A 10357-nucleotide genomic window follows, 5' to 3' on the forward strand; every position below is an offset into this window, starting at 1 on the left:
GGGGGCAGCGGCCCGCCGCCTCTTAAAGGCGCCGCGCCCTCCCAGCCTGGAGATTTGGTGCTTGTTTGTGTCCGAGCTCAGGCTGTAGAGCTCGAGGGCGAAGTACGCGGGACTGGATTTAGAGAGGCCTTTGCCAAGTGGTTTTACTCTTTAAAGGGGTGAGTGGAGTCGTGGTGTGGGCATTTCCTGCTCGTCCTTTGGGAGTGATCAAGCTACTGAGTTTTAGTCATCGAAAGCATTTCTGTACCCTCAGCAGTATTCAGCCCCTCCCCCAAGGTAGGGGGGACACAGTCATCCAGTGAGATCGTTGCTTTTCTCTCGAGGAGACAGACCCAGGCCCAAGGTGGGAGTTCCTGGGGCGGGGACACGAACACCCAGGGGCCTTCCCAGGCTTAGGACGTTGACTCACACTCTTGAGACTCCTTCAACCAAGGCAGGGTGAGGGGGCGGGCGGGCAAGACTAAGAAGCCTCAAGTTTAAGGGTAGAACGCTTCCAGGAGACGCTTTCCTTTGGGGGCGCAGGTCAGCGGCAGCTTCAGAGCCCTCGAATTACATCCCCAGCCAGCCCTGCCCAAGCACTGTGGGACAGTAGGAAAGCAACCCGCCTTCAAAGCGCTCAGGCTTTGGGAGAAATGCATGTCTCCCAGGCCGGCCAGGAAGAATGGATGGGGGGAGGGGGGACACAAAGTTTCAGGAGACGCATTTAAAGTGGCCTTGGAAAATCAGATTTTGGCAAGCCTGAGATGGAATAGCTTGCATTGAGGCAGAAATGAAAGAAACAATTGAGTGGTGACACTCCCCTTGACCAAACCTAAGGCCCATTCTTTAAGGGCCAGCCCTAGGGGCCTGCCTTCTTCCCCTCATACGACGGCCCCTACCCCTCTTCCCCCTGGTTTTCCAAGTTACGACTAGGTGAGGCTTGTCCACTCTGGGACTTAAGGAGTGATCACAAATGTCCACTACCTCCACCTCAGCTAGATCATGCTTGCTATGTGACCTTCATGCCACTTAGCCTCTCTGAGCTTCATTCAGGTCCTCTGTCTTTCCTCCCAAGGTAAGCCCTGCCTCATGAGAGCATATCAAACTGCAACAGAAGTTTGGCTATAAGGTCCAAAACGTATTGTGTTATGGAGGTGTGGTGGGGGTAGGGGAAGTAAAGTAGAGATGTCTCTCATTGTAATGGGAAGAACGGGGCTTTGGTTAGGGGTCCTAGTTCAGCTCCTCCCAGCTTGGGCAAGTCACATAAATTCTGTCTCCAGGTGGGGAAAGTAATGCTTGCCTTAAAGGAGCGAGGTGAGGATTAGAACAGGATAATACACTGGTCCTCAGAAGGCCTTCAGAAAAGATGCTTGTTCTGTCTCATCCAAGGGTTCCTAACTTGAGGCCCAGTTAAGTCCCCACCTGACCCCTGCTTCAGGAACCCCTGCAGCTACCAGAAATTACGTACGTAATGGTCATAGCTTTTAACCAATTCTAAAAGACTCTGCGATCTTCCCCAAAAGTTAACTGATTACTCTAACTTCCTGTCTTACCAATGAAGAAATGGAACCAGAGAGGGAAGAGGATTTGCCCAAGGTCACAAGAGCAAGTACACGGGCAAGATAGTACACACACACACACACACACACACACACACACACACACCTCCCCATCCTTCTGAAGCTGAGAGAGGTAAGAGGAGAGGGTCAGGTTCTGAGCACTGGGACCCCTGCCCAGAGTAGAGCAGGATCCTCCCCAGGCACTGGTGGGACTAGGGACTCACCCACACTTCTCTGGAACCCTGGGCAGGTCCTGGCCTCAAGCCTCATCCCCTTTGAGAATAGGAAATTGTACATTTGTATCGATTTTAAGATCTAGATCATCCCACAGGAAATTCCAAAGCTAGAACCAACCTTCAGAGCTGTCCCATCTTAGCCAAAGGAGTGCGCCTTCTTGCCTACCCCAGCCCCGCACAGTCAACTAGTCCTTGAGTACGGGCTGACCCCGGGGAGAGGCACGACCTTGAGCCCAATATTTCTCAGATTCACTTAACCTCCATTTCTTTCAGGACCACAAAACCCGTCAACCCTTTCCCACTTACGAGTCCCCTCTAGTCCCTGCTAGCCTTTTTACCACTCTTCAGCCAGAAATGTCTCCAGAATGCAAATAGGATTTGATCAGGCCAATCAGGCTACGCCATTAACATCCCTCCCCACCCCACCTCCCAGCTTAAACAGCTTCCCACTATACTTGAGCTAAAGTCAAAACTCCTTGACAAGGCCAAGGTCTCACAGTGTCATCTTCCACCTTGTTCCCTTCACCCTGCCCCCACCATCCTGGCTTCTTGTGGTCCTTGTTGTCTCTAGGGTCTTTAGGCATGCAGTCTCTTTTTCTGGAATGTTCTTTTCTGCTTACTAACTCATCCACCAGCTCTCAGCCCAGGGGTCTCTTCCTGGCATCTCAGCCATCTAGCGCTCCACACCTTCAGTGACAATGAGACAATGTCCAATCACACTTGGACTTTTACTTGGGCTGAGTACTTGACAACGTTTGTCCCACCACTAGACTGTCAGCCCCTTAAGCACAGGGACTGTTTTTCTCTGCTCACCATTGTATTGTCCACGTAAGAAATACCCAAACCTGTGAAGAGTTTTATTTGAGCCAAATTGACAACATGCAGGAGAGCAAGATCTGTAGGAGAGTTAAGATTCTGTGCTGTCTTGCAGGTGGTTACTTTTTAGGAGGAGGGGTCTAAAAGGAGACATTTTCAAAGGTGTGTTGACTTAGATGCACTGACACAATGGACAGGACTTGCTTAAGGTGAAGGTAAACCTTTTACTCAAGAGTTACAGGCATGGGGTGTGACTACCCACCATGACCCTCCCAGTTAGGAATTTATGATTTCTTACAGCACCCCATTTTTGTCCACAGTATCCCCAAACACAATAATAGATATACTGGCAGCCAGTCTGAGTTCGGTCTGGCTTCAGATGAAGCCAAACTGCCTCTAACAGTGCCTGGCCTGTAAAAGTGCTCCATGAAAGGGACTGAATAAATTAACTGGCAGGTAAATCCCTCCAGGTGGTCCCTGACCTTATCTCTGAGATAAAAGGTACAAAGGTGGGAAACTCCAGAACAAAAACCGGAGACAGCTACACTCCCTCTGGGAGGCCGGTGAACCATTAAGGGATTAAGTAGGCTATTGTGTGTCCAAGGCCTGGGGCCACCTGGGGGAGGATTCCAGAGCTGGAAGAGGGACTGCAATAGGGGGCAGGCCTTTGGGAGAAAGGACACTGCCAAGGGGAAGCTGCCAAGGGCCACCTAGTAGGCCCTTCTAACCCTCCAGGGGGAGAAGGAAGTTTAGGAGCTTAGACAATGTAGTGATTGAGAATTCAGATCTCCAATTCAGCTAATGGACTTGAATTCCAGCTGTGACTTTGAACCAAGCTTCTTAACATCTCTGAGCCTTGTTTGCCTTGCCTGAAGACCATAAGATGGTGTCCATTTGTAGGAGACTGGTTAAGTAAATCATGGAACATCCGTTCTGCAACAGTTTGGCACAAGCAGTTAAATGTGCTGGTTCGAGATGCAGCCAGATGGGCATGACCTGTTATCTGTGTGTCTATGGGGGAGCTAATAAATCTGTCTGAACTTCATTTTGTAATCTGTTACATGGGAGTGACTAGCACACCTACTTCATAAGATTGTTGACAAGTTTAAATGAGTATGAATTCATACAGGGCTAAATTTGTAAAGGACTGTAAATTTGTGAAGGACCTAAATTCATAAAGGACTGTATCAGACCTGCCTATGAGTGTCAGCCACCACTGTGCTGCTGTTATTATATCATCCATACAGTGGATCTCCGCTACCATTAAAAAAATCAAATAGGATAATATTCATTCCTTCATTCACTAAAGATTTATTAAGCACCTACTATGTTCCAGGCAGGCACTATTGTAGGCAATGGGGATACCGCAGTGAGGAAAACTACAAAGTATCTGTCCTTGTGGAGCTTATATTTCCCTGGGTAGACAAAGAATATGCAAAATAAGTAAATATATAGTATAGTATAGTGATACATGTTAGTAAGTGATACATGTTACCAAAAAATAAAGCGTACTAAGAGAGACAGGAGATGGGTTGCCATCTTAATCAAGTTGTCAGGGCAAATCCCACTGGAAGGTGACATTTGAGCAAAAAGGTGGCAAAGGTTAGCAAGCAAGTCTTGCAGATATCTGGGGTAAGGGGAACAGGAAATGCCCTAAGGTAGGCTGGGGTCTGGGCTTGACAAGGGACAGTCGGGAGGCCAGACTGGCTGGAGCAGAGTGAGGAAATTAGAGTAGGAGGTGAGCCCACAGAGAGGGATGCCCAATCTCGCCACTGCAAGGACGCTGCCTTTACTCTAAGCAAGACAGGATTCCACGGAGGAGTACAGGGCCTCGTCTGGTTTTATCCGCATCACCGCTGCTGTGTGCAGGGGAGGCTGGGCGAGGGAACAAGGATGGAGGAGAGCATCCAGTCAGGGTGCTATGGTAATAATCTAGGCAGGGAATGGTGGTGGCTGAGACCCAGGTAGCAGTGAAGATGGTGAGGAATGGTCAGATTCTGGGTATAGCTCGAAGGAAGGGTTGATGGGATTTGCTGGGAGGTGGGATGTGAGGGTTGAAAGCAAGCCCAAAGTCCTGGCTGTCTGAGGTCTTGAGCCTGAGCACCTAGAAAAATGGAGTTACCAACGATTGGAATGCGGAAGACACCAGGAAGTGAAGGTTTGGGATCTGAAGTCAGGAGTGTCTGTTTTGGACAGGTTAGAATTGAAACATCTGACATCTGAGTGGAGATGTCAAGTAGGCAATTTGGTCAAAGAATCCGGAGTCCAGAGGCATGACTCCCGGTAGAGATATAAACTCAGGAGTCCTCAGTGTGGAGATGGTGGGGTACTTAAAAACCACAAATCGATAAGATTACCGAGGGTGTGAGTGTAGTCAGTGAAAAGTTCAAGGATGGGGCCCAGTGGCATGACAATGTTCAGAGGTCAGAGAGGAAGTAGCAAGAACTGAAGAGATAGGTGGAGAACCAGCAGAGTACGAGCCCCGGGAGCTACACCAGGGTCACATTCCAGGAAGAAGGAGCAATCAGCTGATTGAGTAAGAGGAGGACTGACAGGTGGCCTTGGCTTGCACGACCAGGAAGATCATTGGTGGCCTTCGTAAGAGCAAATAAGGAAGGATCTCTCAGATAAGTCAAAACAACCAGATGTAATCCTGGTGGATGGTAGGCTGTTTCGATGTAAGAATGTCCAAACCTGTAGAGGATTTTTATAAAAAATTATTCCAGCCAAACAAAGGATACCCCTGGAAGCAAGATCTCAATAGACTTCGAAAAATGCTCCCTCGCTTGGCAGTTTCTTTTCTGCATTTGGAATTAAAGCAAGGAAGATAAGGGAGATTAAATGAAGGTGGGAGAAAGCAAGATGGGGATTGGATTACATGTAGGGATCCCCAACCTTTTGGGCACCAAGGACTGGTGCTCCTATGAGAATCTAATGCCTAACGATCTGAGGTGGAGCTGAGGCGGTGATGCTAGCGCTGGGGAGGCTGCCACTTACCTCCTGCTGTGCGGCCTGGTTCCTAGCAGGCCCCAGACTGGTACCAGTCCACAGCCTGGGTGTTGGGGGGATTGGGGACTTCTGGGTTATAGCATAGTTAACAAGATTATGTGCTGCCTTGAGAGCGATTACGCCTCCAAAGGGTCCGAAAAGAGATTACTCTGGCATTTCAATGATGTGTTCATTTAGATTCACAAAAATAGTGCACAGAGCTGGCTTAAGGCAAAAATAAACCTTTTACTACAGAAGTTATATGCCTGGGGCATGACTACCCTCCATGCCCTACCCAGTTAGGAATTTATGATCAGCTCACCGCCCCCCCCCCTTTTTTTTTAGGTGAGGCAACCCTTAGTTGACCTCACAGATTGCAAGGACCTTGTCAGTTTACAATCCCTTATTTTATTTTTTATGGCTACAGCACTCGATCTTCCTAGGTGGTCTCCCATCCAAGTACTAACCAGGCCCGACCCTGCTTAGCTTCCGAGATCAGACGGGATTGGGCTTGTTCAGGGTAGCATGGCTGTAGACTCAGCTCACCCTTTGAGGTTACTTTCCATATAACCCCTTTTTTCGCCCACAGCTGCCACTGAGCCAACCCAGTCAGGGACCACATATTTCTATACAGGTTCATGTGGATAGAGAATGTCTCGTTTCTGCAAAGATGCACCAGAAACCATTAATGGTGGCGGTGGTTGGGTGGAGGAACCGGGAAAGGAGTCACCTGGAGCAAGAGGAGTCTCGTATTTCATGGCGTATTTGTCAGGCGATGCAAAGGTTTTTTATCAAACAGATTATTTTTTCAATGAAAAATAATTATGAAAAAGAAAAACACACGGCTATTATGAAACGAGAAAAATATATAAAGTGCTGGCGCACAACACAAGTCCAGTGATGACGATTTCCTGCTGGAAGGCTCGTTTGCAGGAAGAACACTCCCCAGGCACACCTGTGGGTTGGCTGGTCCTTCACCAAGCTGAAAATGAATCCAAATTTTTTTTTTTCCAATATGCATCCTTTTAAAATAGCATTTTCTCATAGAACCAAATTAGTGTTACCATGTTTTAAAACATTCAAAACAATTTCTTACTGTCATCTAAAGCTCCGTGTATAAAGACCCCCAATTGCCTCTAAAACTTTCCTTTACACCTGGTTTGTCCAAACCAGGATCCAGACCGAGGCCTTGCACTGCCTTTAGATGGGATGTCCCTTGAGCTCTTCTGGCCTTGTGCAGGTTCTCCTGTGGAAGAGACTGAGCGGGCTGTCCTGCAGAAGGGCCAGCCTCTGGATTGGTCTGGTCGCTTCCTCATGGTGCCATTTAGCTTGTTCGTCTATTCCTATATTTTCTGGAAACTGGAAGTTACAGTTAAAGTTGATTGGATTCAAGTTCAAAGCTTTTGGCTGAAGTATTTTATAGAGGGTGTTATGTAGACCAAAAATGACATAGAATCCGGTTTTGCTAAGATTTTTACATATGAATCTACCCACATTACTGCAGCCCAAACCAAGACAGAGGATGTTCCTAGCACCCCAACTGGCTCCCTCTCATGCCCCCTCACAGACAATAGCCCCCACACAAAGGAAACTTCTATTTTTTTATCACACAGGTGAGTTGGGCCTGTTTCTGTACTTCCTGTAAATGGAATTTTATAAGCACGCTTTCATTCAGTGTTAGCCGTGAGACACTAACATACTGTTGTGTGTACTGAGGTTTCCCCACATTGTTGTATTGTTTCACTGGATGAATAGGCCATAATTTTGCTGCCCATTCCCTTGGTGATAGACCACCTTTGGTTTTAACACCAATTGATAATCTTGCCTGAATCCATGATTTCCATGGAGGTTGCAAAAGCGATCAGACTCTAATGTCAGCTGTCGTCCCCAGAGAAAGTGGGGTAGATGTAAATGGACATAGCAGATCTGTAGGAGGGAAATGATTCAATTCAAGAGACATTCATTTAGAGTGAACACAGCGACAGAGTCCCTGAACCTGTTTTCTAAAGACCCCCTCGGTGCATTGCAGAAGTAAGGACTTCTGCTGCGCCCCTGCAAAGAAGGGTGTGTGCTCCCCGTTTAACCAGCTGAGGACCCCGTCGAGTGAAACGCCCAGCTGAAGATCACATGGTGATGGCAGAGTGTGGCCTGACCCCTCATTCTGGGTTTTCCCACCGTTCCCTGTTGCCGTGGGAAGAAACGAGGAGGTGCTGTGGACAGGAACCTGCTTCTCGAGACCTCCAGAGGAAAGAAGGAAGGAAATGCCCAGAGAAACGAGGCAGTGCAATCGACTTTCGAAATGCAGCTCGCTGCAGCAACGTGCCCTTTGCACAGGCCAATAAACCGAGGCGGAGGGCGGAAGCCGACAGCAGCCCGCTCTGCCTGCGGCCTGAGCAACACCAAGCTCCTGGGACTAGAGCCTCTTTGGGCAAAACTAACACTCTGCTCACATCGTGACATTCATGCCCGAAGCCAAAGCGGTGACAAAGCAGTGACCAGGCCTGTGCCTGGGGATTCGTCTCCATGCTAGCCCCCTTCCAAAACATCTGTTCCCCATCCAAGGCCTGGGAAATGTCCCTCGCAAAGCCATCAGTTCCCTCCATGCCAAATATTTAGTGACATTCCTTTAGTCCTCTGTGGCACTTAAAAAACATAGCTATTGACTAACTATATTAAGAAATGCCATCCGCAGCCCACCCCTGGCAGCCCCATGAGTCCCAGTGACGTCCACCCTCTCGGGTCATGGGGAAAGAAGCCCCTGGTGGCCTCTCAAGTCCTAAATTGCTTTTCCTGGCACAGTCCTGCCCTCTGGGCTCTGCCAGACAGGGAACTGCAAAGGGACCTCGCTTTACGAGAACCCTAGATTTAAAAAGAAAAGAAAAAACAAGTTCATAGCACAGATACCTCAGCGTTGATCCTTTATCAGCTCCCCACCTTCTAAAACAGGATTTCGGCCACAGCAGGATTGCAGAAAGGGAAGCATACTCACGAGACACTTGGACTCTGTTAAAATGCACATTCTGATCCAGTAGGCCTGGAGCGGGGCCCGAGACCCTGAGTTTCTAGCAGGTAATGCCTATGCAGTTGGTCGATAGGCCACTCTGAACCACAAAATACTAGAAATTATAATAACACATTAGATCAGTAGTTCCCTGGCTGCACATTAGAAATCACTGAAGAGCTTTTGCAAACAAATACCTCTGTCAACTTCTCACCCCAGACCAATAGATCAGAATTCTCAGAGGAAGGAGAGGTGTAGAGAAAGAACTGGACCCCAAAAATAAACAAGAGTGGCACTTTGCATGCACCAGTGACGATAATGTGCAATGAAAGGAAATATAACTCTTCAATTCCTCTGCCTCCAAGATCAACATAAAGGCAAGAAAAAAAAACCACAAGAAGTTAAATGGTCTTCCACGCCAAACATTTAGTGACATAGAGATGTTGGATGCACGTGAGATTGAGAGCCATTGCCCTATACTAATATCTGGGGAGAAATGAATCACAGAATCATCGTCATCATCATTTATAATCAAGTACCCAATATTCTTTACAGTTAAAAAAATAATTGCAACCATGTATTCATTTATAAGGCTCCTACTTGTCATGTGAAAATTATATGAAATTCAGATTTCGGAGTCCACGAATCAAGTTTTATTGGCGCACTGCCAAACCCATTCTTTTCTGACTTCTCTGTGGACGCTTTTCTGCTGCAAGGGCGGAGTTGAGAAACTGTGACAGAGACCGTATGGCCGGCAAATCCCCAAACATTTACATCGGACCCTTTCCAGAAAAGGTTTGCTGACCCCTGTTCTAAATGGTTACACTATTAATAATTTCTCCACTTTTCTTTTTTTTTACACTTACATGAGTACTGTTTTTACCCCCAAACTGCTGAACTCGAGCATGTATAAAGTCGCTCTTATAGGGTTATCTGACAATGAACCATCTGGGAGCTTGTCCAAGATTTCTGGTGAAACAATTCAAGTACGTGAACGCAGAGGTATTGAGGGGTCAGATGTATGAGACCCTCAAAACAGCCACAGCGAAAGGAAGTCTCACCTTTCTCAAGATGTATGTATACATGGCAACTGTCAGCCTTCTGGAGGCTAGGGTAGGCCAGAAAAGGCAAGAAGCTAAGAAAATCAAAACGACCAAAAAAAAGAGAGAGAGAGAGAGAGAGAGAGAGAGAGAGAGAGAGAGAGAGAGAGAAAGACAAGGAGAAAAAAAAACACAATAAAAAAACCCAAATGACAAACTAAAGAGGGTAAAGTACCCTTCAAGTTATCTCCATGTGTTTGTAGGATACATGAAGCATTCATTCATTTATGAGGCCATTTACGTGCTCTGGGAAGTCAGAGAAGGGAGTCACAATCTTTGGCCTCAAGAGCTCATGATCTAGTGAGAAAATCAGGTATATAGGTTTGGAGCTGAATGGAACTCTAAGGAGAGAGTATCCTGGAAGACATTCTGGAGGAGGTGAGCTAGAAGGGCTAATCAACAGGTACTACATAAAAATGATGACATTATAAGACCCTGGAGGGCAGGCTTTGTGTGTCCAACTCCGTATTTTAACCGCTCTGTAGTGGGCCTGTGCCTGGCACCTGCGAGGCATTTATTACATATTATTTTTATACCTGGGAAGAAAGGGAAGATTCTGGATGACTTTTCAGTTTTGTTTTCTTTTAATGATAAAATTAATATGCACTTACTAAAGAATTTTTAGAAAAAAGAGACTAGAAGAAAAAAATTACCTCACAATCAGTTAGCATTTATTTC

At 47.0% G+C, this 10357-nt stretch overlaps 1 pseudogene; it reads right to left on the bottom strand.

The window, feature by feature from the left end:
- Positions 1 to 5996: 5996 nt before the first annotated feature.
- LOC112473728 lies at positions 5997 to 6115 on the bottom strand (annotated as a pseudogene).
- Positions 6116 to 10357: the final 4242 nt, after the last annotated feature.

The sequence above is a fragment of the Pteropus alecto genome, unplaced genomic scaffold, assembly GCF_000325575.1.
Source record: "Pteropus alecto unplaced genomic scaffold, ASM32557v1 scaffold8, whole genome shotgun sequence".
NCBI lineage: Eukaryota > Metazoa > Chordata > Mammalia > Chiroptera > Pteropodidae > Pteropus > Pteropus alecto.